Raw genomic sequence first — 27,570 nt, 5'->3', positions numbered from 1 at the left:
CTGTTCAGTGACGGACGTTACTGACCAACATCTGTGCTCAATTTTTTGCGCAGGACCTTTTTTTTTTTTTTTTTTTTAACCCCTTCAATTTTTTTTTTTTTTTTAACCCCTTCAATTTTTTTTTTTTTTATTGGGATCAAATTCCTGTATAAAGTATTTTTTTTTTTCTGCACTACATACACACTACACACTACATACCCCCCGGGTTGAAATAAAGTTTGTACCCCCCCCCTACACTATACACGTGTTGAAACATTTCACTACCAGTAACACAAAAATAAAAATGTCATCCCAAATGTCATCCCAAATGTCATCCCAGTCATCCAGAAGAATGTATTCAGCGGAGGAGGCATATGCCATGCTTGCCTCTGACTCTGACACAGCCAGTGATGCAAGCGGGGAATTTGAAGGATTCATCTTAAGCTCCTCTTCCTCCTCTGGTGATGAGGGACCCCCTCAAAGACGCCCCCGTAGAGCAGCTGAGACCCCCCCCCCCAATAATTGATCTCGTATGGACCCCACCACCAGACAATTTTGAGCCCCAGGTTCCTGAGTTTTTGGCCATGCCAGGAATCCAATTTGATTCCACAGGTCTCAGAGAAATTGACTTTTTCAAATTATTTTTCTCTGATGATTTTATAAATTTAATGGTGGACCAAACTAATTTATATGCCCAGCAGTTTATTGCTCAAAACCCCACGTCATCATTTGCTAGGTGGACCCCTGTAGATGCAGTAGAGATGATGACGTTTTGGGGTCTGGTGTTTCATATGGGCATAGTAAAAAAGCCAGAAATTAGGCAATATTGGAGTACAGATGTTCTGTACAGCACCCCATTTTACCGTATGGCCATGACCCGGGCTCGATTTGAGACGATCCTTAAATTTTTGCATTACAACGATAATGCACAGTGCCCACCCAGAGATGATCCCACCTTTGACCGGCTATTCAAAGTCAGGCCGGTCATTGATCATTTCAGTGCCAAATTTGAAGAGATGTACATCCCAGATAAATTCATTTGCATAGACGAGTCCCTTATACATTTTAAAGGAAGGGTTAAATTCCGCCAGTACCTTCCCAGTAAGAGGGCAAGGTATGGCATAAAAATGTATAAGCTGTGTGAAAGCACCTCAGGGTACACTCACAGGTTTAGGGTATATGAAGGGAAGGATTCAAGAATTGAACCGCCAGAATGCCCCCCCTCCCTCGTAGGTGTTAGTGGAAAAATTGTCTGGGATTTAGTGCACCCCTTCCTGGATAAAGGTTATCACCTCTATGTGGATAACTTTTACACTAGCATCCCCCTGTTTAAGGCCCTTGGTTCAAGAGGTACAGCAGCTTGCGGTACTGTGCGCAAGAACCAAAGAGCCTCTGTGCGCAAGAACCAAAGAGGCCTCCCAAAAACGCACATTGCCCAAGTAATGAGAAGGGGTGAAAGCAGGGGAATATGCACCGAAAATATGTTGTTGGTCAAATATAAGGACAAGAGGGATGTCCTTATACTGACAACAATTCACGGAGACAGTACCACCTCCGTCCCTGTACGAGGTACCAGTACCCACACCTCAAAACCTAATTGTATCCTGGATTACAATAGGTACATGGGCGGAGTGGATCTTTCAGATCAGGTACTGAAGCCGTACAGTGCCCTGCGGAAAACAAAAATCTGGTACAAGAAGCTGGCCGTGTATATCATCCAGATGGCACTGTATAACGCTTACGTGCTATTCCGTTCTACCGTTCTACCGGCCAGAGGGGGACATTTATGCACTTTCAAGAGGAAGTCATAAAGGGCCTAATATTTGGGAACCAGCAGGCAGAGGGCCCCAGTACTTCTAGTACTGGCCCCCGTATTGTACCAGGGCAGCATTTTCCTGATGAAATCCCCTCCACTGGAAAAAAGGGCAGGACACAAAAAAGGTGCAAAGTTTGCTATAAAAAGGGAATAATGGAAAGCCCCTGTCCTCTTCTACACAATGGGCCTATTCGGAGAGTGGGACTGGAGCTGTAGCTCCATCAGGCACATTGTTAATCCGGAACTGGGCAGGGGGCGCACACAGCCTCTGCTGCTGTCTGCTGTACTGTGCAGACAGCAGCGGAGGCAGGATGGAGGTTAATGGATGCCTGTGTGCACAATTGCATAAGGGTTTTGAGGGTTTTCTAATAGTAAGTAAGTAAGTAAGTTTTATTTATATAGCGCACTTTCTCCAACAGGACTCAAGGCGCTTTACAGACAATAAAAATAACAATGCACATACTGCAATACAAAGGGTTATCAGTACAAGAACAGGCAACAATGGCAGTACAAATGTACATCACACATACAGATATGCACAAGACGCATTCTAATAAGGGACACGGACATGGGGAACATATTTACCGAGCTGTGCAGTACCCAGGCAGCCATTCAGCGGCGCCACATGGTGATTGCACAGCCAGTAACAGTACTGATATATATAAACTAGATGTACTCTAATGAGGAGCACAGACATGGGGACCATATAATTACTGAGCTGTGCAGCACCCAGTCAGCCAATCAGCGGCGCCACATGGTGATTGCACAGCCAGCTAGGTAGCCAGTAACAGTACTGATATATATACTAGATGTACTCTAATGAGGGTCACAGACATGGGGAACATATCATTACTGAGCTGTGCAGCACCCAGGCAGCCAATCAGCGGCGCCACATGGTGATTGCACCAGCCAGTACTGTACATATAGAACACAAAAGAACAGTACAGGGTACAGAGAACTAGTCATAACACAATTAAAGCACAATTCTTAGTACACAATACAGCTGAGATATAAGGAAGTGAATGAGAATAGATGCAGGTATAGATTGTAGATGAGTAAGAGAGCTGTAGTTGAAATACAAGAAGAGTGCAGTGAGAATAATTACTATATTTTATTAGGTGTAGTAATTAATGTACTATTTTAGTCCGTCGGTACCCTCTTATTCTCCATAGATGTTTCTATCCCCCAAATCTGTGTGTATTTCCAGATCAGATCGCTCTTGCCCTAATATGGTCTGCCAGGAAATACCCAGGAAATAATTCACCAAAAGGTTATGTCCCATTACCATACTTTTGTTCCTGCTATCACAGGAGGGTGTTAGCTGAGGGACAATCTTCACAGGGGGTGATCCAATTCCCCTGCTACCAACAGGAAATGTTCACAGGGGGTAATCAGGACATAATGTAATCAGACTATGATTGTGTCTCTACCTTCAGCTCCTTTGTGTCAATACCAGACTTAGTGGAACCCGGCACCACAGGGGGTGATCAGCCCATAACGTAATCCTGTGTTGTATTGTATCTTGCTCTGCATATCCCTGGCCACTTCCAGACTTACTGGAACCGACCCAGCAGGGGTTGAGAGCAGCAGTTGGACAACTGTGGATTGAAGGTGGGATATACCTTATGCTTGAATCCACCAATCAGGAACTTGGGCAACCCCACAGATGATGCGATCACCGTGGGAATTTGAGAAGTTTTTAAAATGACTTGCAGACTAGCCAGGAGGAGATTTTTTTTTGGACTGTCCTGGACTAAGAGGTTATGCTCTGTCTAGGTATCGTGTGGACTTTTCTGCTATTACAGCTGTGTGGATAAGTGATAGTTTGCCCTGTGGAACTGATCTGGGACTGTGACTATACAAGGACTGTCTGTTTGGGCCTGCTACCTGAATATCTTTCTACTCTGCAATTTACCTTTACCACTGTTTATTGTCTATTTGTGCGTGCTGTGGAAAATAAACCGTTCTTCTGGTTTCATCTGCTCGGTGTCTGAGTGATTGAAGAACTCGTACCCTCACATTCATGATCCATTCGCTTTCTAAGGCGATTAGCAAACAAAATGTACCATTAGAACACTAAAGTGATGGTTGCTAGAAATGGCCTCTATACACATATGTAGTTATTCCTTTAAAAATTAGACGTTTGCAGCTAGTAAAGTAATTTACCACATTAACAATGTAGAGTATAGAGTGTATTTCTGATTAATGTTATCTTCATTGAAAATAAGGACATTTCTAAGTGGCCGTAGTTTAAATATACACAAAAAAGTGTATGGGACAAACACAGTGATAATCATGATTTAAAAAGCTGATGTGAGAGTTCCAATGTACTATAATGCAATAGATGCACACTGCGATGTGTACGGAGCAATCTGTGCTGAGACGGTTTTTGCCTATTGTTTAGATGCAAAGCCCCACGTTCTAGCCGGAAAAATGGGCAATTGTGATGCCGTTGCATGTTGCTATACACATAGAGCGATCAGTGCTCCATTTATAAGCGATCTAGTCAGATTGCTTCGAAATGGGGTGAAAATCGCCACGTGTGTATGCCCCTATATTCTTGGTTCCTGATGGGCCACTAGGCGGCCAATCGCGTTTTCGGAGGAGGAATGGAGAATGTAAACATTACATACTCTGTTACTCCATGCGATGGATCAGGACAGCGTTTTGTTATTTTATCTATCCTGGATGCCTACTTTGAAGTCGACCAATCTTCGCCCATTGTCTTGACAAGTATAATTTCCTTCCACAGGTACCGAAACGGATTCTGCCAGACAAGGGGACCAACATGTGCTGGACCAATAGGTCAGTATAGTATGTGTGATTGTAGTGTGTAATAAAGTTGTACTTTTATTATGCGCGCGTGTGTGTGGTTTTTTTTACTATTTGCATTGAGGAACTACAAGAACCAGCAGGCTCTTTAATGTTCTGCATGATGGGACTTGTGTTTCTCCAAGTCCCTGCATGCGGTGCATGTTTGCTGGGACTTGGAGTTCCACAACAATATAGAATAGTTTAAGCAGCCTGGTGCCCACCACCTTGGGGCACTGTCCTCACTCCCTCAGGGCCCCTGCCTGGCCTGACAGCAGGGCTGTAAGTATGGCGGTACGGGGTGGTACGGCGTACCGGTAAAACATATTGTGCTGGTACCCTGTACCGCCATAACAAAGTGTTTCATGCGCGCATATCTAAGTGGCGGGGGATGTGGCCCCGCCCCCGTCACAGCTGATTCCTGGCCGCCACTGGAGCAGAGGAGAAGGGAGCCGAGGGGAGGGGAGCGCATCGCGCATTTCTCCTTCCCCTCCCTGTGTCACTGTGACTGGGCTCTCAGCCAATCATAGCTCGTGGGCCAGCAGCTAATCAGGAGCCAGCCCGCGAGGTATGATTGGCTGGTGGCCCGGACACAGTGAAGCCGGGGAAGGAGAGACGCGCGATGCACTCCCCTGTCCCCGGAAGAAGCAGCAACGGCAGCGGGGGAGGAGAGGAGACCCGGACACCAGAAGGGTGAGTTACTTGTGCTGCTGCTGGCTTCTGGCACTGTGGGCTGTGGGGGCATATGTGGCATTGTGGGGGCATAGCTAGCACTGTGGAGGCATATGTGTGTCATTATGGGGCATATCTGGCACTGGGGGCATAACTAGCACTGTGGGGGGGCATAGGTGTGGCATTGTGGGGGCATATCTGGACTGGGGGCATAACTAGCACTGTGGGGGGCATATGTTTGGCATTATGGGGCATAACTGGCACTGGGGGCATAACTAGCACTGTGGGGGGCATATGTGTGGCATTGTGGGGGCATATCTGGCATTGGGGGTATACTTTGCACTGTGGGGGCATATATGTGGCATTGTGGGGACATATCTGGCAATGGGGGCATATGTGTGGCATTATGGGTCATATCTGGCACTGGGGGCATAACTAGCACTGTGGGGGCATATGTGTGGCACTGTGGGGCATAAAGTTTTGTCATGTAGCCACTCCCCCATGTGTCATATGACCACGCCCCTGACCACACCCATTTTCGGTGCGCAGTACAGTACCACTAAGACATTTTTTATACTTGCACCACTGCCTGACAGCCACAGGAATAATTCTTTGGCCGCGGGTCCTTATAATAAGTGTCCCCCGGCTGTGGCATTACCCTGCTGGCTGTTTGGGCCCGGTGCTGGTTCTCAAAATATGGTGGACCCCTATTCATTTTGACCCCACACCGTTTTTTTAAATAATTTATTTTTCTATTTTTTACACACTGAAGCCTGAATGGATGTGACTGATCCGTGCAGGCTGCCAATTCATATATAAAAAAATACGCTCACCTACGCCATCGGGAAATACGAATCCCATAAATACGGCAGATTAGTAAATTTGCCCTATTTTGGTGTCGTATTTTCCCAAATATGACCGATGCCAGTGGTATGCAGTAGTACCCAGCATAGGCCGTATTCATATTTCTTAGTAGATTTCCCCCAATGAGTCTTTGCCTACAGCACCTACACATGGATCTGTCTTTCTGTGAAATAGTGCTTTTCTGGGGCAGGAACTTGGGGCTGACAATGCAATATCACATAACCACCCTGACTTGTAGGAGTCTCATTTGAGTGCATCAAAATCTGCATTCAAATCTGAGACATTTGTATAGGGAAGTGAAATCTGTTTCTGCTGGGTCCCTTGCACCCAGCATGAGGCTGGTACTAATTATAACAGCTGCAGTGACCGGCATAAAATCAATGGTAGCACAAACCCTAGCATTAGCTGAATAGGGCATACAGACTTCTGCAGCTGCCCACAACTGCAGCCACTTTGCATGAGACTCGTATGTATAGAGAAGTTTAAAGCTTTCTATCAGGATCCTTTGCTCACTTGTAGATGAACAAAGCGGTTGCAGTAAAACATGCAGTGAGTTTTAAAATTCATTGCATATCAAAAGTACTGCTCCAGCTCAAGCCAATCCGCTCATAACTGTCATGTGTTAGTAAAATGACACGTGGGGTGAGATTTAATAGGATGAGAGATTTAGAAAGTGAGAGATTTGGGAAGCAATCTCCAGTTTTTTTAAAGCGGCAATCATTTACACTGCAAAATCAAACTGGTTTTGCAGTGTAAATGATTGCCGCTTTAACCCCTTCCCGACATTTGACGTACATTTACGTCATGGTCGGGAAGTACTTCCCGACACATGGCATAAATGTACGTCATGGCATTTAACTGTCACCGCGTCTATAGACCACCTCACCCCGCCCGCCCCCAAAGGCCGTGATTGGTTAGAGAGATAGAGAGAGATAGAGAGATAGAGAGAGATAGTGACAGAGAGTGATAGAGACTGCTATATTTTGTGTCTGCTGCCCCCCTTTTGTGCACCCCCAGCAACTTTTTGGGGGTGCAGGGGTTATTTTTCATATATATAACTGTCAGTGCTGCTGCTGCAGTGTCATAGAGTGATAGATAGTGAGAGATAGAGAGATAGAGAGAGATAGTGACAGAGAGTGATAGAGAGTGCTAAATTTTGTGTCTGCTGCCCCCGCCTTTTGTGCTGATCACTATATCTGAGGTGATCAGCAACTTTTTGGGGGTGCAGAGGTTTTTTTTTTATATATATACCTGTCAGTTGCTGCCAGTTGCACTGTCAGTTGCACCAAAGGTTGTGCACCTGCTGCCCCTCACTGGTAATCAGTGTCGCATCACTGATCACCTTTTTTTTTTTTGAGGGTGCTGTGGGGTCTTTTTTTTATTTTTTTTTAACACACACTGATTTTGTGGGTGTCCTGTGGCCATCACTGATCAGCTTTTTCGGCACAGGGTTGATCTATTTTTTTTTTTTTGATCAAATTCCTGTTGCCTTTGAGCGCTGTTCAGTGACGGACGTTACTGACCAACATCTGTGCTCAATTTTTTGCGCAGGACCTTTTTTTTTTTGTTTTTTTAACCCCTTCAATTTTTTTTTTTTTTAACCCCTTCAATTTTTTTTTTTTTTATTGGGATCAAATTCCTGTATAAAGTATTTTTTTTTTCTGCACTACATACACACTACATACCCCCCGGGTTGAAATAAAGTTTGTACCCCCCCCCCCTACACTATACACGTGTTGAAACATTTCACTACCAGTAACACAAAAATAAAAATGTCATCCCAAATGTCATCCCAAATGTCATCCCAGTCATCCAGAAGAATGTATTCAGCGGAGGAGGCATATGCCATGCTTGCCTCTGACTCTGACACAGCCAGTGATGCAAGCGGGGAATTTGAAGGATTCGTCTTAAGCTCCTCTTCCTCCTCTGGTGATGAGGGACCCCCTCAAAGACGCCCCCGTAGAGCAGCTGAGACCCCCCCCCAATAATTGATCTCGTATGGACCCCACCACCAGACAATTTTGTCCCGGGCTCGATTTGAGACGATCCTTAAATTTTTGCATTACAACGATAATGCACAGTGCCCACCCAGAGATGATCCCACCTTTGACCGGCTATTCAAAGTCAGGCCGGTCATTGATCATTTCAGTGCCAAATTTGAAGAGATGTACATCCCAGATAAATTCATTTGCATAGACGAGTCCCTTATACATTTTAAAGGAAGGGTTAAATTCCGCCAGTACCTTCCCAGTAAGAGGGCAAGGTATGGCATAAAAATGTATAAGCTGTGTGAAAGCACCTCAGGGTACACTCACAGGTTTAGGGTATATGAAGGGAAGGATTCAAGTATTGAACCGCCAGAATGCCCCCCCTCCCTCGTAGGTGTTAGTGGAAAAATTGTCTGGGATTTAGTGCACCCCTTCCTGGATAAAGGTTATCACCTCTATGTGGATAACTTTTACACTAGCATCCCCCTGTTTAAGGCCCTTGGTTCAAGAGGTACAGCAGCTTGCGGTACTGTGCGCAAGAACCAAAGAGGCCTCCCAAAAACGCACATTGCCCAAGTAATGAGAAGGGGTGAAAGCAGGGGAATATGCACCGAAAATATGTTGTTGGTCAAATATAAGGACAAGAGGGATGTCCTTATACTGACAACAATTCACGGAGACAGTACCACCTCCGTCCCTGTACGAGGTACCAGTACCCACACCTCAAAACCTAATTGTATCCTGGATTACAATAGGTACATGGGCAGAGTGGATCTTTCAGATCAGGTACTGAAGCCGTACAGTGCCCTGCGGAAAACAAAAATCTGGTACAAGAAGCTGGCCGTGTATATCATCCAGATGGCACTGTATAACGCTTACGTGCTATACCGTTCTACCGGCCAGAGGGGGACATTTATGCACTTTCAAGAGGAAGTCATAAAGGGCCTAATATTTGGGAACCAGCAGGCAGAGGGCCCCAGTACTTCTAGTACTGGCCCCCGTATTGTACCAGGGCAGCATTTTCCTGATGAAATCCCCTCCACTGGAAAAAAGGGCAGGACACAAAAAAGGTGCAAAGTTTGCTATAAAAAGGGAATAAGAAAGCAAACTATTTTCCAGTGTGACACTTGCCCCGACAAACCCGGCCTATGTATAAAGGAGTGTTTTAAAATATACCACACATCTATGGATTATTAGGTTCATAATTTCACCGTGCTTCGGGGGTCTTGCTAATGCCACATAGCACCCACCATTCATTCCACCAGAATCTGAGCCGCAAAATCCAAAAATCACTCCTTCCCTTCTGAGTCCTGCCATGCACCCAACTGGTATTTTTTGGTCACATGTGAGGCATTGCCGTACTCGGGAGAAATTGGGGCACAGATTTTGGGGTGCTTTTTCTCCTTCATACCTTCTGAAAATGAAAAATTTTGAGCCAGAACTACATTTTTGTGTAAAAAAATGTAATTTTTCATTTTCACTGCCCAGTTGTATCAAAATTGGTGAAACCCCTGGGGGTTTGAAATGTACACTATACCCCTAGATGAATTCCCTGAGGGGTGTAGTTTGCAAAATGGGGTCACTTGTGGGGGGGTTCCACTGTATTGGTGCTTTGGGGGTCTTGCTAATGCGACATAGCACCCACCAACATTCCACCAGAATTTGTGCTGCAAAATCCAAATATCACTCCTTCCCTTCTGAGTCCTGCCACTTTTTGGTCACACATGAGGCATTGCCGTACTGGGGAGAAATTGGGGCACAGATTTTGGGGTGCTTTTTCTCCTTCATACCTTCTGAAAATGAAAAATTTTGAGCCAGAACTGCATTTTTGTGTAAAAAATGTAATTTTTCATTTTCACTGCCCAGTTGTATCAAAATTGGTGAAACCCCTGGGGGTTTGAAATGTATACTATACCCCTAGATGAATTTCCTGAGGGGTGTAGTTTGCAAAATGGGGTCACTTGTGGGGGGGTTCCACTGTATTGGTGCTTTGGGGGTCTTGCTAATGCGACATAGCACCCACCAACATTCCACCAGAATCTGAGCCGCAAAATCCAAAAATCACTCCTTCCCTTCTGAGTCCTGCCATGCACCCAAATGGTATTTTTTGGTCACATGTGAGGCATTGCCGTACTGGGGAGAAATTGGGGCACAGATTTTGGGGTGCTTTGTCTCCTTCATTCCTTGTGAAAATGAAAATTTTTGAGCCAGAACTGCATTTTTGTGTAAAAAATGTAATTTTTCATTTGCACAGCCCAGTTGTATCAAAATTGGTGAAACCCCTGGGGGTTTGAAATGTACACTATACCCCTAGATGAATTCCCTGAGGGGTGTAGTTTGCAAAATGGGGTCACTTGTGGGGGGGTTCCACTGTATTGGTGCTTTGGGGGTCTTGCTAATGCGACATAGCACCCACCAACATTCCACCAGAATCTGAGCTGCAAAATCCAAAAATCACTCCTTCCCTTCTGAGTCCTGCCATGCACCCAAATGGTATTTTTTGGTCACATGTGAGGCATTGCCGTACTGGGGAGAAATTGGGGCACAGATTTTGGGGTGCTTTTTCTCCTTCATACCTTCTGAAAAAGAAAAATTTTGAGCCAGAACTGCATTTTTGTGTAAAAAAATGTAATTTTTCATTTTCACTGCCCAGTTGTATCAAAATTGGTGAAACCCCTGGGGGTTTGAAATGTACACTATACCCCTAGATGAATTCCCTGAGGGGTGTAGTTTGCAAAATGGGGTCACTTGTGGGGGGGTTCCACTGTATTGGTGCTTTGGGGGTCTTGCTAATGCGACATAGCACCCACCAACATTCCACCAGAATCTGAGCTGCAAAATCCAAAAATCACTCCTTCCCTTCTGAGTCCTGCCATGCACCCAAATGGTATTTTTTGGTCACATGTGAGGCATTGCCGTACTGGGGAGAAATTGGGGCACAGATTTTGGGGTGCTTTGTCTCCTTCATTCCTTGTGAAAATGAAAAATTTTGAGCCAGAACTGCATTTTTGTGTAAAAAATGTAATTTTTCATTTGCACAGCCCAGTTGTATCAAAATTGGTGAAACCCCTGGGGGTTTGAAATGTACACTATACCCCTAGATGAATTCCCTGAGGGGTGTAGTTTGCAAAATGGGGTCACTTGTGGGGGGGTTCCACTGTATTGGTGCTTGGGGGGTCTTGCTAATGCGACATAGCACCCACCAACATTCCACCAGAATCTGAGCTGCAAAATCCAAAAATCACTCCTTCCCTTCTGAGTCCTGCCATGCACCCAAATGGTATTTTTTGGTCACATGTGAGGCATTGCCGTACTCGGGAGAAATTGGGGCACAGATTTTGGGGTGCTTTTTCTCCTTCATACCTTCTGAAAATGAAAAATTTTGAGCCAGAACTGCATTTTTGTGTAAAAAAATGTAATTTTTCATTTTCACTGCCCAGTTGTATCAAAATTGGTGAAACCCCTGGGGGTTTGAAATGTACACTATACCCCTAGATGAATTCCCTGAGGGGTGTAGTTTGCAAAATGGGGTCACTAGTGGGGGGGTTCCACTGTATTGGTGCTTGGGGGGTCTTGCTAATGCGACATAGCACCCACCAACATTCCACCAGAATCTGAGCTGCAAAATCCAAAAATCACTCCTTCCTTTCTGAGTCCTGCCATGCACCCAAATGGTATTTTTTGGTCACATGTGAGGCATTGCCGTACTGGGGAGAAATTGGGGCACAGATTTTGGGTTGCTTTTTCTCCTTCATACCTTCTGAAAATGAAAAATTTTGAGCCAGAACTGCATTTTTGTGTAAAAAATTTAATTTTTCATTTTCACTGCCCAGTTGTACCACAATTGGTGAAACCCCTGGGGGTTTGAAATGTACACTATACCCCTAGATGAATTCCCTGAGGGGTGTAGTTTGCAAAATGGGGTCACTTGTGGGGGGGTTCCTAAATTTTAGCATCTTATGGTGCCTAGAAACCTACATGGTGCCTAAAAAATAATCTCATAAAAAGGAGGCTCCAAAATCAAGTAGGTGCTCCTTCTATTATGAAGCCTGTGGTTTGGTCAACGTGCACACTAGGGCCACATATAGGATATTTATGAAAACAAAAGAATTGGGGGAATCAATTTTTAGTCACATTTCTCTAGTAAAATGTACTGTGTTCCTTAGAAAAATGTATTAAAATTGCAAATCTGCAAAAAAAAAAAAATTTGAAATTTCACCTACACTTTGTTTTAATTCCTGTGAAACACCTAAAGGGTTAACAAACTTCCAAAATGCTGTTTTGAATACTGTGAGGGGTGCAGTTTTTGAAATGGCATCATTTATGGGGGTGTCTCACATACAAGTCCCTCAAAGTCACATCAGAACTGAACTGGTCCCTAAAAAAATCAGTGTTTGAAATTTTCTTGAAAATTTGAGAATTTGCTATTCATATTGTAAGCCTCCTAGTGTCCAAAAAAATTAAAAGGAAGTTGAAATAATGATGGAAACATAAAGTAGACATATGGTCTATGTTAGTTATTAACTATTTTGAGTGGTATGATTATTTGTCTCACAAGCAGAAAATTTAACATTTTGCAAATTGCTAAATTTTCCATTTTTTTACGACATTTTGGTATTTTTCACAAAAAAACACAGACTGTATCGACCCAAATTTACCACTAACTTGAAGTACAATGTGTCACGAGAAAACAATCTCAAAATTACTGGGATAAGTAAAAGCAAAAAAAAGTTATACCCACTTAAGTGATACATGTCAGATTTGAAAAAAATGGCTCTGTCAGGAACGCAAAAACTGGCTGTGTCAGGAAGGGGTTAAAAAAACTGGAGATTTTTTCCCAAATCTCTCACTTTCTGAATCTCTCATCCTATTAAATCTCACCCGTGGGGTCTGATTGGCTGGAGCACCATTTGTCACACACAATGAGTTTTAAATGGCTAAAACTTGTTGATGAATGGGCCCCTTAATACTGTAAATAGTGTTTTCTCAGTAGAAGTGGAAGACACTGTTTCTTTAAAAGAAAACACAACATTTGAAGATGAAGATAAAAGGCAGCTTAGGTGGTAGGGGGGCTGCAGTGATCTGCAAAGTTTGTTTTAAGATGACATTCAATTTTTAATAACTTTTTAACAAAGCAAGCGCTTAAAAGAATAGTGAGGGAGGGAGACAGCTACAGAGGGAAGAGTTTGGTGTGTGATGTGAAGCAGGATGACAGGTGTTCTGGCACATGTGTATAACAGATGCTCCCAGCATTTCCCTAATAGCTTCTAAATAACACCCGCTTAGCATTTTCCTTTTGTACACTGTTCTGTCAATAGCCAATTTGCTTTTCAGAAGCAGTAAAGTTACCCTGTCAATCAGGATTGTGCCTCGGGCTCTTTGCGCTGATTATAAGCTCCTCGGAGAGAGAGAGACCCAAATTAGTGTTAAATAAATAATAACTTTCCTTGCTGCCTGACGTCTGAAGTTAAATATCACTGTAGTGAGAAAATTTCACTGCCATGAAGACAGTTGTATATTTTTTAGAATGAAAGGGATAACTCATTGCGCAGTTACTGAAGAGTTTGACCATGTCTGTTAACCAAAGGAACATTGCAGCCAGTAGACCAGTGTTTTTCAACCACTGTGTCGTGGCACACTAGTGTGCCTTGAGCTGTTCTCAAGTGGGGTGCCGGACGGGGGCCCGACAGTCATGACCCCGACAAGCATTCCCCCGACGTCGGGATCCCGACTGTCAAAACACTGACAGCCCGGTTCCCAACAGCCACCTGCTATTTTCCCTCGTTGGTATCCACGACCCCCATAGAGGGAGAATAGAATAGCTGGCTTTGCAAGGGGCTTAGTTGCGCTCACCATGCTGTCTGGGCCGGCACGGATCCCGACATCGGGCTAATGACTGTCGGGATCCCGACTGTCGGACCCCTATACCACACCCCTCAAGTGTGCTCCCAGATCTAGAGATGCCCAAGCAAGTTCAACTAATAGTTACTGGTCTCTTCTTTTCATGTAAAGGGCCAATATATATATATTTTTTCTTTGGGGGGCCAATGTGTTTTGCCCTGTGGCCCCTGTTTGCCCAATTTTAAAATCTTATTTAGTGTGCCGCAAGGTAAAAAGGTTGAAAAATCACTGCAGTAGACACTAGAGGACAGAATGGCTTTTAAAGATGTTCTGCAGTTTCTGTGCAGTGTTTAACAAGGGCCCATCCAAAAGAGGAACAACAGGACTGTTTTGTTTTGGGTGGAAACATAAGTCATAAAATACTGGGGGTTTGGCATTACTGGTTGCTAGTGACATCACTGGAGCAAATTGAATTTACTGTGGCTGTATTTATATTTACAATAGTGGTTTAGCACAAAAAACCTGTATGTAAGCCATGGAAAACACTTTAATGGCTGCTAAAACTGTCTGAGCTGGGTAGGAGGTAACTATTGCATTTTTTAAATCTTTTTTGTTTTGACAGGACTACATAGCAGTAATGTCAGTGCCAGAGGCTGTGCGTGCCTAAACATAGCAGGACTTGATGTGGTCCATTGGGCACCATCTAGTGGTTGCTGATGTGTAAGACACTTGAATTTCCCCATAGAAGTGAGGAGCAGCATTAGCCTTTTATTATATAGGATGGCCCTTTAAAACATCTGTGGGTTTTGGGGGGAAAAAACTGTGGAGCAAAATAAACAAAAAAAGTAGAAAAAACACAGCCAGATATCTCAGTATGGGGTTTTATCCCAGGACTCCTCCTTTCCTATTATAACCTGGCAGAAAATCACAGTATGGGCTGGAAGGTGAGATTGGGAAGATCACATCACTGGCTGTAATGAAGAGACATGTGATGAACCCTTCCACTAACCTCCTCCCTTTGATGCCACTTAATAGTGCTAAATGTAAAAACTTTGCGGTTTTTGTTTTACTTTTACTAGGTGGTTGTGAAACTTTAAGGGAATTGCACCATCACTATGAGAAATCATGACAATGAGAAATGCTGTAAATGTATAGGCTTTTGCCTTAATCGATAATCTCTATGTTTAATTTAATTGTACACTATAATTGTTCTGCTTGGGCTGAAAAGCAGAAACGAACAGGACCCTGAATCGCTGGACTGGACACGCTCCATTCATTGATCTCAGGGGGGGATCCCGTCCAGTGGGAGAAGGAGAGGAGGAAGGGGAGAAAAATGCCTTCCTGTATGGTCCGGAGGTGTAGAAAAACCTGAATGTTTCTGGACCATACAAGGAGGCTGTTATCTCCCCCTTCCCCATGTTCACAGTGAATGATATCACATGCATGATATATACACTGTACACTGTAACCATCTGTATAAATTGCTAAGAATATTACACACAATTACAGGAGACTTATTATGAGGAGTAACCCTGTACTTCCAAGGTTAAATCATAAACAATTTAAATGTTTATATTGGTAAATTGTTTGTCCATGGGGTGTAGGAACAAGAAAATAATGAAGCCATGGCATCTTTTAAATGTGATGTTCCAATTCCCCCGATTGGGTGAGTTTGTTTGGCAGAGTATAATGGAGGCTTATAGCGGGACCCCCAGATGTCCACACTGTCTGTGTGCTCAAGGCATCTGACTGATAAAAAGCCCAGCACCACAGTGAGATGGATTTAAATCATGGCCTCGGGCAGTGGCCTCTTATTAAATACATCCTGCACACTTTAGTATGGAGATTTGCATACGTTGGGCTTTTAAAGGAATCATCCATCTGTTTCCCTTAAACAAAGCAAGAGCATAACCCTTTATCTGCCACTGTGATACATAAAAGCACCAAACTAGAGCATACAAAACAATTACACACACACGCCAATACTAAAACAAACCGGCAACTACTACACACAAAACACTGAACAACACACTTTAGCATTTAAGGGCATGCAGTACAATGCTATATAAAATGAATAACATATAAAATAATATTAAATTATAGAAAATACTAAGCTTAAAATCAAGAACTCTACAATTACTGTACACTGTAACACAGACGATGTAGTGTTTAGCATTGCTGCATCACAGCTCTGGGCCTTGGGTTTTCTTCCCACACTCCAAAAACATAATGGAAGGTTAAATGGCTTCCAACAAAAATTATGCCCTAGCTTGTGTGTGTTTCCATGTAATAGGTATAAAATTAGCTCCACTGAGGCAGGGAATGATTTAAATGACTGAAATATACACTAAAAAGCATTGTAAAATATGTGTGTGCCATTTAAATAACAGTTAACAAATGTACTAGTATAACACACAAGTCTGGAATATGTAAATCCTCCGTGCATCAAAATCAGCTATTTTCATTTTTTTGAGCAGTTATTGGGCAGTATTCATTGAGAAAATTTTTCTGTGTTTTATGGCGAGTTTGTGCTTTTCTCGCCTTGGACGGAGACTTTTGCTCTCAAAAAGCGAGCAACCCTATTCAACGTGCACTTCTCGCCGTCTTTCTAAGTGATTTTCACCGTGTCTCTCTGTGTAGCGCAATTCTCCATCTTTTCATGGAGAAGTGGAATATGAACTTTTACAATAAAAGGTTTTTTGTTTTAATTTTGGTGTAAAAAAATCAGGAATTTTAATCTGTGAAAGGGCATGCTATTTTTATTCATGTGCTTATAGCACATGAATATATATTTAATAAAAAAAAATATATATATATATATATATATATATATATATATATTTTTACACAGAGCAGCCAGCAGGGGGCCAGGAGCCGAGCCGCTCATTAGATATTCATATATTCACTGCACCCGATCATTACATATGCACGATCGGGTGCAGTGAATACCCGGCCCCCTGTTGGCTCTCCGGGGGGGGGGGGGGGGGGCAGCCTGTGCTGCCTGGCTCCCGGGGAGCCCACCTCCCCCCCACATACGTTCTGGGGCAGGCAGGGAGACTTCCATCTCCCTGCCTGCCGCCGTCCTCAGGCTCCCTGTGGCGTCACCTCATACGCCGTATTGGCTGATACTCGCCGCGAGGGGTGGCGAGTATCAGTCACATTGAATACTATCTAAAGTGCCGTGGCGGAGAATCTCCAAACATGGAGAATCTCCGCAAAAACACGGCGAGTGCATGGCGAGCGAAAAAAACAAACGCTCGCCATGCACGGAGAATATTTTCATTGAATACGGCCCATAGTCTGGAAACAACAAGGTAATAAAGAATTGCAATAAAGAAATTGCTTTTGTGTTTGTTTGTTCTATATGTGGAATAAAATACATAGTTCCTAACTGTTCCGATTACAGCAGGACAGTCCCGATAATTAGAGACTGTTCTGCTGTCCCTCCCAATGGTCACAGTGCCCCGCTGGTGGGGGGATAGTTAAGGGAACAGGCGATCACTGATGCAAATGAAAACATGTAAAACTGTAGACATGAGTAACGCAAACCAGAGGCCATATTGGATCTAGTTTCTGCATGTGTCACTTCTGCTGTGGCTAATACATAGGAAGAACGGGGCAGCTTTGAATATTAGATGCATTCATTTAATAGAGTCCTATATAAAGGGGGTAGAGGGGGGGGGGGCACTGGCGTAACTATAGCTCCGCAGCCCCCGCGGTGGCGGGGAGGCGCAGAGAAAGTTTGGGCGCCGGGGGTCTGCGGGGCTATAGTTACCCGCCGCTGTCTGCTGGTACCTGCCTGCGTGCCGGCACAGTCCTGTCTCTCCCAGCGCTGGCTCCTGCTTCTATAATGAAAAGGGACACTTAGAAAATGGCTGCCGCCATACTGCAGACAGTTTTCTGTCTGCAGTATGGGGGCAGCCATTTTCTAAGAGTCCCTTTTCATTATAGCAGCAGGATCCGGCGCGCCGAGAGAGACGGGACTGTGACCGGAGATGCGGCTGCGGCTGGGCAGGTATGGGCATGGGGGGGCGCCGAGGGGAGGGGGAGTGGGAGAGGGGGCGGCAAAAAAATATGCGGCGGGGGGGCGCAAAAAAGATAGTTACGCCACTGGGGGGGGGGGGGTATGCCAGCCATTTACCTGACAATGAATGGTCTGAAATGCGTAATGCGTGGCTATGTTTTAATATATTGGTGATTGCTGGACAATGGTAAGCAAACTGTGAGGCGGGTACAGCACCCAGAACAGAAACCCTGCTGTTCCCCTATCTGTCAGCTGCTTGAGACATTAAATAGTGACCTGTGTGTTCCCTACCTATGCTCCATTTATACATTGTTCCAGAAAATAAGAAGAGGCTATATCCATATACCATTGTTTTTATAATGTACCATCCACTGTGTGGTGTTAAAGTAAAGGAGTATCAAAGGAGTTTCACATCACTCGGCAAGTCATTTCTGGAATTGTCCCAGAGGCGGATTTTCCATAAGTCAACCTAGGTGCTTGCCTAGGTCCAAGTAGGTCCCAAGGGGCCCGAAAAGGTACCCTAGCTTCCAAAACGTTCCCAGAGGAGCTTTGCATGACTACAGAGTGATGTTATGGCATCACATGGTCCTGCCCACACTCCCAAAGTCCATTTTATTTTTTTAGGATAAAAAATGCCTGGACACAGAAAATGATCTGGATCAGCGGCTTCGGACCTCTTCTCGAAAGAACCTGTGGCAGGGAATGGCACAACCCAACGAGACCCACAAAAGCGACACTACTACAATTAGCAGCAACAAATATTTATTTAAAAGAGGATACTTGTACCGGTTGCTGCAGTGCATTTACACATATATGAATAGCAAGGAAAAAGTTTCAACATGCAAAACAGTCACTTTATATCATGCAATACTTAAAGCAGTAAATACTCAATGACCCAATTAAAGAGAGAACGATTACGCAATAAATGACATCACAGCAATAACAATATGAAAGAATAATATTACGTCACTAGAACACTTTACGGCACATATAACACTATGTCATAATATGTCCGCCAGGTGGCATGTTCAACTGTAGTCCCAGATGCAACACAGTCCCTGAGGGTGAATAAAGGTCCCATGAAAAACAAGTCCTCAATAGCGAATTAGGGCCTATCTTAGTGTGCAAAGAGGGACAAGCAGGTTCCTATTACCTTGAGCAACCTCTTGTATTTAAAGGCAAAAAGACAGGCTTCAGGAACACTTTCTTTTATAAAAACCTTTCAGTAAGGGGGCTCTCAAGGGTACTTCTCCTCTCTAGTCCCTGTGGTCCCAGTAACACGGATAGCTAGCTGGTGTTGAGGTTGGTGTAGTAGATCACCACGACGCTGGCTGCCTCTAGCTGTGGGGATCATTGGGTCTGGCAGCTAGGTCACCGGAGGGTAACACACCTGGAGCCACTGGGTTGCTGCTGGCTGGGGAGAGGTAGGTTACAGGCCGGCGGTGGGGCGCAGAGGGTACCTGGGTCTCAGCTGTAGTTGCCAGCTCCTGCTGGTCATGACTCCTGGCTGTCTCTCTCTCTTCAGCGTGGGGGTGGGCCTGGGTACTCCACCCCCTCACTGCTTGGCTCCGGTGTTTCGTGCTGCACCGCTTCTCTACCACCACTGACGGCATTCTCCCTGGGGCCATCACTGAATGCGCCCGCTTTCTCTCTCTCTTGCTGTCGGGAAACGGGTTGTCAATCACCACTGGGTCCTCGTTCCCGGCGCCCGACCTCCGCTCACCTGGCTCTCAGATGCAGGCTTCTCCCTGCACGCTGCTGCTCTCCATCTCACGTGTATTCCACACCAAGCTGCTTCCTTCTCTCTCCAAGCCCGCTGCTCACTCCTTACTGGTGCTGCTGCAGGGCTGCCCTCTGCCCTCTTCGCGCTCCCAGGCAGCCAATCAGGGGGGTGTCAGGCTCCCTTCATGTGAAGGTGAGCTGGGGCTGTTTAACCCCTTCTGTGCCTGCACAAGCTGCAGGCAATATTGGCTGCTGTTTGCAGCCCCTATCAGAGGCACAGAGACACTCCAGGGGTACTCTCTCTCTCTTCTGCATGGATCACCAGCTCCCATTAACTATTATAGGAATTTCATCGGGCTGCTCCCACCCTACGGAATGTCCTTCCATGCACAATAATACCCCTTTCACACAGGAAATGAAATACCCGGGTGAAGCATTTCCACCCGGGATTTTCATTAAATACATGGGTCCTTTTTCTGTGTGAAAGGGCACACCCGTGACAGAAATCATGCTCCCTAACCTCTATTTATACTAGTGCTGGTACCTTCATTCCCGGGGCGGTTTCCCGCCAAAAAACCCCGGACTTCCGGTTTCGGGCCCTCGCGTCATTTCCGGTCGCCCCTGTGGATCGCATGTGACTTCCAGTTTCGGCCGCATAGTACTTCCGGTCTTGGACTCCGTGGGCCACACCTCTCTGCCAGGAGTGGTTACCAGTTTTGCACACTCCACCTCCTCAATGCAGTTTGTGTGGTCCATCTTTTCGTCATTCATATATATATATATATATATATATATATATATATATATATATATACCGTCTTTCCCCGATAATTAGACCTACCCCGATAATAAGCCCTACCCCAGATTTTGGACGCTGGTCCAAAATAAGCCCTCCCCCGAAATTAAGCCCTACCATTTTTCCCATGTAATTGTATGTACACCATATGTGTACCCTCCGCTCGGCCCCCGCTGACTCCCGCTGACCCCCGCTGACCCCCGCTGCCCTCCGCTCACTCACCAGCAGCACCGCAGCTCCCGTTCCCAGGGATGCATTGCGGTAGGCGCGGCGTGACGTCACGCCGCGCACATCGCGCCGCGCACATCACGCGGCTGACTGGCTGGCTGCTGCTCACCACACAGCGCCATCAACGAATATCCATTTAAACTACAAACAAACAGGTGGGGGCATGGAAAATGTAAAATACCGGCACATTAAATTGTGGGGCATTTCATAAAGGCGCAGTTGAATGTTTTAAAGGCGCAGTGGGGAATTTCTTAAAGGCGCAGGGGGGCTATTTTTTCAAAAGGTCTATTAAAATAAGCCCTCCCCCGAAAATAAGACCTATGGTCTTTTTTGAGCGAAAAAAAATAAATAAGACAGTGTCTTATTATCGGGGAAACACGGTATATATATCTATATATATATATAGATATATATATATATATATATCCAGGAACACTCAGCAAGATCACTCAGGGATGTGTCAGCGCTGTGTGCTAAGCAATCTGTCAGGGCCTCGTATGTAAAAAAATGTTTTGGTCCCGTCCCCCCCTACAGATAGCAAGATAGATAGAATCAGAAATGGAGGGGGGAGCAAGGATCAGAGAGAGGGCCAGATGAACTAAGCTTGCAAAAAAATAAAATGGAGAGTGATAAACCCCCAACCAATCAACCCCTACCTGTCATTTTTTAAACACAGCCTGTGATATGGCAGATAGGAGCTGATTGGCTGATGGTTTATCCCTCTCTGTTTTATCACTTTTCAAGCATAGTACACCTGGCCCTGAAAGAAAGGAGGAGAAATGTAAGATTGAGAGAAGATTATCAGGAAGAAAGAGAGAGAAGTGAAAAATAAAGATGTTGTGAGAGAAAGAGAGAGAGGGGGGTGTCACGGAAAGTGAGGGAATGAGAGGGAGGGGGATCGAGAGAGTGCGTTGAAGACAGAGAGAGAGGAGAGAGTAGAGGTGTCCAGGAGAGTGATAGAAAGGATAAAGGGGGGGGGGGTGAGGAAGAGAGAGAGGAGTGAGTAAGAGGATGTTAGGAAAAGTGATGGAATGAGTGAGAGACGGGAAAATGTCAGGGATAGAGTACGAGAGAGGGGAGGGGGGAGAGAGTGGGAGTTGGGATGAGAGAGGAGTGAGCAAGAGAGATGGTGTTAGGGAATGTGAAAAAGAAAAGAAAGATCAATAGAGTGTCAGGAGCTGAGAGAGATAGATAGATGATGTCAAGTGGCAGAGAGAGAGAGATGGTAGGGAGAGAAAGAGAGGGAGATCCCTCCAACCTCAACAGGAGCCAGATCCTACAGCAGAGAGCACTAATCGCAGCAGCGAGCCAGGTCCGACATGGCGTCCAACAGACAGACGCTGCTGTCACTCCTATTCCCATAGTCCTGGCTTCTATGTCACCAGCAGGAGGGTGGCCCTGTACCTATGATAATGGGTATTAGCTGACTGGAGACAATGGAGGCAATGGAGGAGAGGTGCCTTCTTCATGCAAGGAGCCTGATGGTAGCTGACTCCACTGTCTCTAGCAGTTCCACCTCTGCCTCCCTCATATACTAGCAACATACATGGCCTTATACATACATCCTTAGGGGGAGATTATGTAAAGCAACTATGCGGTAAAAACCCCGTTATCTGGGTTTTTACCACATTTTGATATGCACGGTGGGTTTTCGCTGCGAGGGGTATCACCAGCAAAAGCTGGCGATACCCCATAGAAGCCTATTGGCTTCTTAACGCGACCCACGCCGCCCCGAATGGACCCCCGCCGCTTCGCGCTGACACCTCCCCTCACCTTCTGTGTCCAGGCAGCACAGCGTGTGCTGCCTGGACCTGTGACCTCCTCCCTGCACTGTATCCTCTTCCGGGTGCAGGAAAGAAGAGAGGCCACCCGACAGCAGCAGCCCCAGGTAAGGGAGGGAGAGGCATACCTCCCAACTGTCACGATTTTAGAGGGACAGTCCCGATTTTCGGGTCCTGTCCCGCTGTCCCACCCGCGGCAGGCATTGTCCCGCTGCGGGGGGGTGACAGTTGGGAGACCCCCAATCTTGTAGAATAGACGCTGTGCGCATGCGCACAGCGTCTATTCTCGTATGAAAATGAGGTCGCGGCTAATTAGCATAAGCCGCGCCCTCATTTGCATACGCCCCGCTCCCTTTTCGGGCTTCACCGCGCGAGTGTCCCTATTTCATACAGACAGAAGTTGGGAGGTATGGAGAGGGGAGCCGCCGGGACCCGCAGCACATCGCCGGCAAGATCGCAAAGGACAGCTCTTAATGCAAGAGCTGTCCTTTGCCATAATTATCGCATATGTGACATCCCAGAAAGCATAAATATTGTAATAAGTATGTAAAATGTATTTATTTGATGAAGATCCCTCACAGAGGGAACATATAGGGATTCAATCCCCTCATAGAGGGAGAGTTAAGTAATATATAAGAAAACCCTTCTGAAGGGGAGGTGGGTTAATCCCAAACTGTCTTGATGGAGAAACTTCACCACCACAAGGCTTTGGACTGTACCAATCTCCTCAAGGAAGAGGGGAGGCTGATAAGTGACAGTTAATCTGAAGGGGGCTCACAGGCAGAGTGAGAGCCCCACAAGCCCAGGATGAAAGGGGTTAAAAAGCATAGCTGCATGTCACAGTTTGAGCAGTTGTTGAGGAGAGAGACAGAGCAGGGGTGTACGCTGTCATGAGAGCTGCAGAGGCACCAAATGTGGCAAAAATTTCCAAAAGGTGACTCCCATTGACACATCACGGTTGTCCGGTGTTTGTCCCAATCAGGAAGCAGCGCTGTCCTGCTGGTCAAGAATCCCATAGAGGTGCTTCAGAATTGGGCTGTGTCATAGGCCCGGCCTAGCTGATTGAGGCCGGTGGTGCGCAGTTACGCAGAGCCCCTCTATTCCACAAAAAGAGTGAGTGAGTCAAGCCCTGGAAACCCCTGAAAGGCAATAGGGGTGGACCCGAAATTATTCCCTAGGGCTTAAGAACAGACTTGGGATAGGGAAGCAGATTTTGCAGCTTGATTATTGGGCCCCACAGGACATTTACTGCTAATTAAACTAGGAGATATAATACAGCAGCAGGCAAGAGCAGCAGAAATGATCTATAAACAGAGTTGTCAGTGCAAGAAACATTAAAAGTTAAACTCAGGATTATAACTGTGAATACAGGGAGAAGATTCGTTTATGTGCACATCATAGCAATTTCCCTTAAGAGCTAAATTGCGCAATTTAGAGAAAAGGACTTGATTTTTAATGTTATAGCAATATTGATATTTTAGTTATTTATTTGAATAATTTATTAGTTGTGCAAAACCAACTGTTAAATGTAACATTTAAATATTGTCAAACTGAATTGTTGTAATATAATAAACCCTGTTAACCTTTATCTTAGCCTTTATAAAATTACCTGAAATGAAAGATCTGAGCTAATACTAGAGTGTTACAAATTTGGCGTCCACGAACCGGATCGAATATGAATGTGCAAGGAGGCAACCCCACCGCAGATGAAAACAGGATCAGGATCCTTAATGACAAGATCGCTGAACTCGCCCAAAGTCTTGCTGAGATAAAAAAAGAGCTAAGATACCTAAAATGGGAACGTGCAGTACCAACTAACCATTGTGATTCAAAAGGGAGGCCAATATGTAGAGGATGCAAACAAAGTGGTCATATCAAAAGGAATTGTCGACAACCCACGAGAAGAACGCACAGAGTAGGTCCACCGTGGGAAAGAGGACCCAGATATAGGCTATAGCACAATAGTTCTGAACCAGATTAGCGTATCTGGAGTAACATCTGTAAGCGATATTCAGCAATTCAGCCCAAGAAAGATTTCAGGTCATGTTGTGTGGTTTAGTCCGGTGTTTGTCCCCATCAGGAAGCAGCGCCATCCTGCTGGTCAAGAATCCCATAGAGGTGTTTCAGAATTGGGCTTTTTAATGTTATAGCAATATTGATATTTTAGTTATTTATTTGAATAATTTATTAGTTGTGCAAAACCAACTGTTAAATGTGACATTTAAATATTGTCAAACTGAATTGTTGTAATATAATAAACCCTGTTAACCTTTATCTTAGCCTTTGTAAAATTACCTGAAAAGAAAGATCTGAGCTAATACTAGAGTGTTACACATATGTTACAGCATATGCGATAATTAGGTGTGCGGTAGCCGGGGATGTGCGGCGGAGGCGGGGGGCGGATGTTACAGCATCCCGCCCTTAATCAGATACTGTACATTGTTAATTACAGTGCATCCATGCACTGCCTCTATACATATATAATGTACACTGTTTCTCCCATACACTGTTTACATCCATACATGGCCTCGTACATACATACACTACCTCCATACATATATACACTGCTTCTCTCATATACTATATACTGTACATACATCCACGGCCTCGTACATACAGTACACACACACACACACACATATATATATATATATATATATATAGTAGAGGTGTTTTCAAATAAATGAAGACTGGAGGCGGCACTCTCAACAGTAGCAAAACTGTATTCACAACATGCAAAAGGTGCAAAAAATCATACAGAAAGTCACAGCAAAGGTGGTGTCAGCATTTAGAATGTCGACAGTTTCGAGGCTTACGCCCCTTCCTCAGGACTGCTGACAGTGCGATATATCAAAACATAACATCAAAACTGAAGTGCAGAGAACAATGAAATAGTGCTAAAACACCGTTTAAATACATGAGCACACTTACGTGATCCCCTGTGCGCGCTGTGCTGCAGGGCTGCGGGGCTGTCTTCCGGCAGCGTTGTCACGTGGCTACGTGACGTTGGTCCGTTGCCACAGTGACGCGCCGGCGTCTATTCCAGCTGTCCTACGGCAAGAGATGGGGGAAAATTCAATCAGAGTGCGTTAAAACCTGTAACTAGTACAGTGGCGCGCATACTTCAAAAATGATAATATTAGCTGGGTAACATGCATAGTGATAAAGTGCCTAGGTGCTTGTGTATAGAAAAAGTTTAAAGTTTAAAATTTAAAATGGGGAATACGCTATGGGTAGTCTGGAATCACGTCAGTGTGCAGCATGTGAACGGCATAGTGACAGCCTATCATACATGCTTACAGTGATACATAACGGCATGTCAGATTATTCAACAGGTTAATACACAATCAGACTGTATTTCCCAGTGTCAGAGGCTCTCCAACTGACTACATTATATACTGCTGAGCACTTTTAACGTAGTGGGCTTCATTTATATATATGGCTTTCAGCATGTGCCGATTTGGCACCCTATGACGAATTACGTCGATATAATCGGTCAGGGACTAAGTGGGAGCCTAAACAGATCTCGTTAATTACATTATTGGATTTAATAAACTTTTCTTATCTTTTTATAATCTGCTTTTTATAATCTGCTTTACAACTATTTCTGTTGATACCTGTATTCTCTAACAAACTGTTGACACCAGGGTCGACCAAATCGACCCATATAAATCAACATATACAAAGACCCCTCAACATTATGACAATTGTTTATTAAATCCAATAATGTAATTAACGAGATCTGTTTGCAGCCCTGCAGACTCATTGAGCCCGCGAGGTGCCAAAGTGCCAAGGGAATGTATCCAACGGGCTTCCCTACGGAGCAGGCGCAATGATCTATATATATAGATCTATATATACTGTATATATAATGATGTCTTACATTTAATTTGTGTGGTTTTAGATAAGCTTATTTATTTGCTTTTAAAATAAGCAGTTTATCTACTATAAAGTACAGGTCGGAAGTATCTAAGTTTGAGTCATGGAGCAGGGAAAATTGTCTAATCCTGAACGTAAGTAAGACTAAAGAAATGATTGTGGATTTCAGGAAGTCTCATAAGACCACATATCTTCCACTGGTTTTAAATGGTCAACAGGTGGAGACCGTTGACACTTTCAAGTTCCTGGGTGTTAATATATCCAAAGATCTCTCATGAAGCACCCATATTAATATTGTCATCAAAAAGGCCCATCAGCGTATGTATTTTCTGAGGAAACTGCGCTTGGCTGGTATGAGTGAGAGGACTTTGGTGAACTTTTACTCATGCGTGATTGAGAGTGTTCTCACTTACGGTATTGTTGCATGGTTTGGTCCATGCTCAGTAGCCGACCGGAAGTCCCTTCAGAGGGTCGTGTCAAATGCAGGTAAAGCAGTAGGAGTGGTTTTGCCGAGTTTACATGACATCTTTAAGAAGCGGCTTCTTTCAAAGACTAATAGTATTTTGAGAGATCTTACCCACCCAAATAATGACTTATTTTCCCTACTTCCCTCAAATAGGCGTTATCATTCAGTTCTATGCAAAACTAAACGATATAGGGAGAGTTTTTTTCCAGTGGCAGTTCGCACTTTAAATATTTTAAATACTCAGGGTTAAAAACACTGTGATCCATGTATGAATCTTGTAGTCATATGTTACCGTTTTTTAATGTCTCTGCTTGTATATTTGTATCGCTCACAATTTATTTTCATTTAATGTTCATTGTATTTGGGCATTTTATGATAAATAAAGATTATATTCTATTCTATAACTCTGATTTCCCTGGTGGTCTAGGGTGAAAGCACTCAACAAGTGTTTATTACCAGACAACCTACCCCACCCCATTTCCCAGCTGTTTTGGGGTTGGTGGCAGCCAGCCCAGTACACCTACCCTAGGCAGTGAAGAGAAAGCAGGGCTGTCCATGCATGCTGTAGCTTTAGCTCCAGGCGTGCCCTGCGCATGTCACACAGGCAGCGCAAAGCACAGCAACATTGCAGCTGTCCCATCGGTGTCCAGGCTATTGCTGAAAATACTGGTAACTGGGACACTCGCGGTGGGGAAGACCCGAT

This window comes from Crinia signifera, chromosome 6 (assembly GCF_055691185.1).
Source record: "Crinia signifera chromosome 6, ASM5569118v1, whole genome shotgun sequence".
In the NCBI taxonomy this organism is placed as follows: Eukaryota; Metazoa; Chordata; class Amphibia; order Anura; family Myobatrachidae; genus Crinia; species Crinia signifera.
This window is presented reverse-complemented; position numbering follows the sequence as displayed.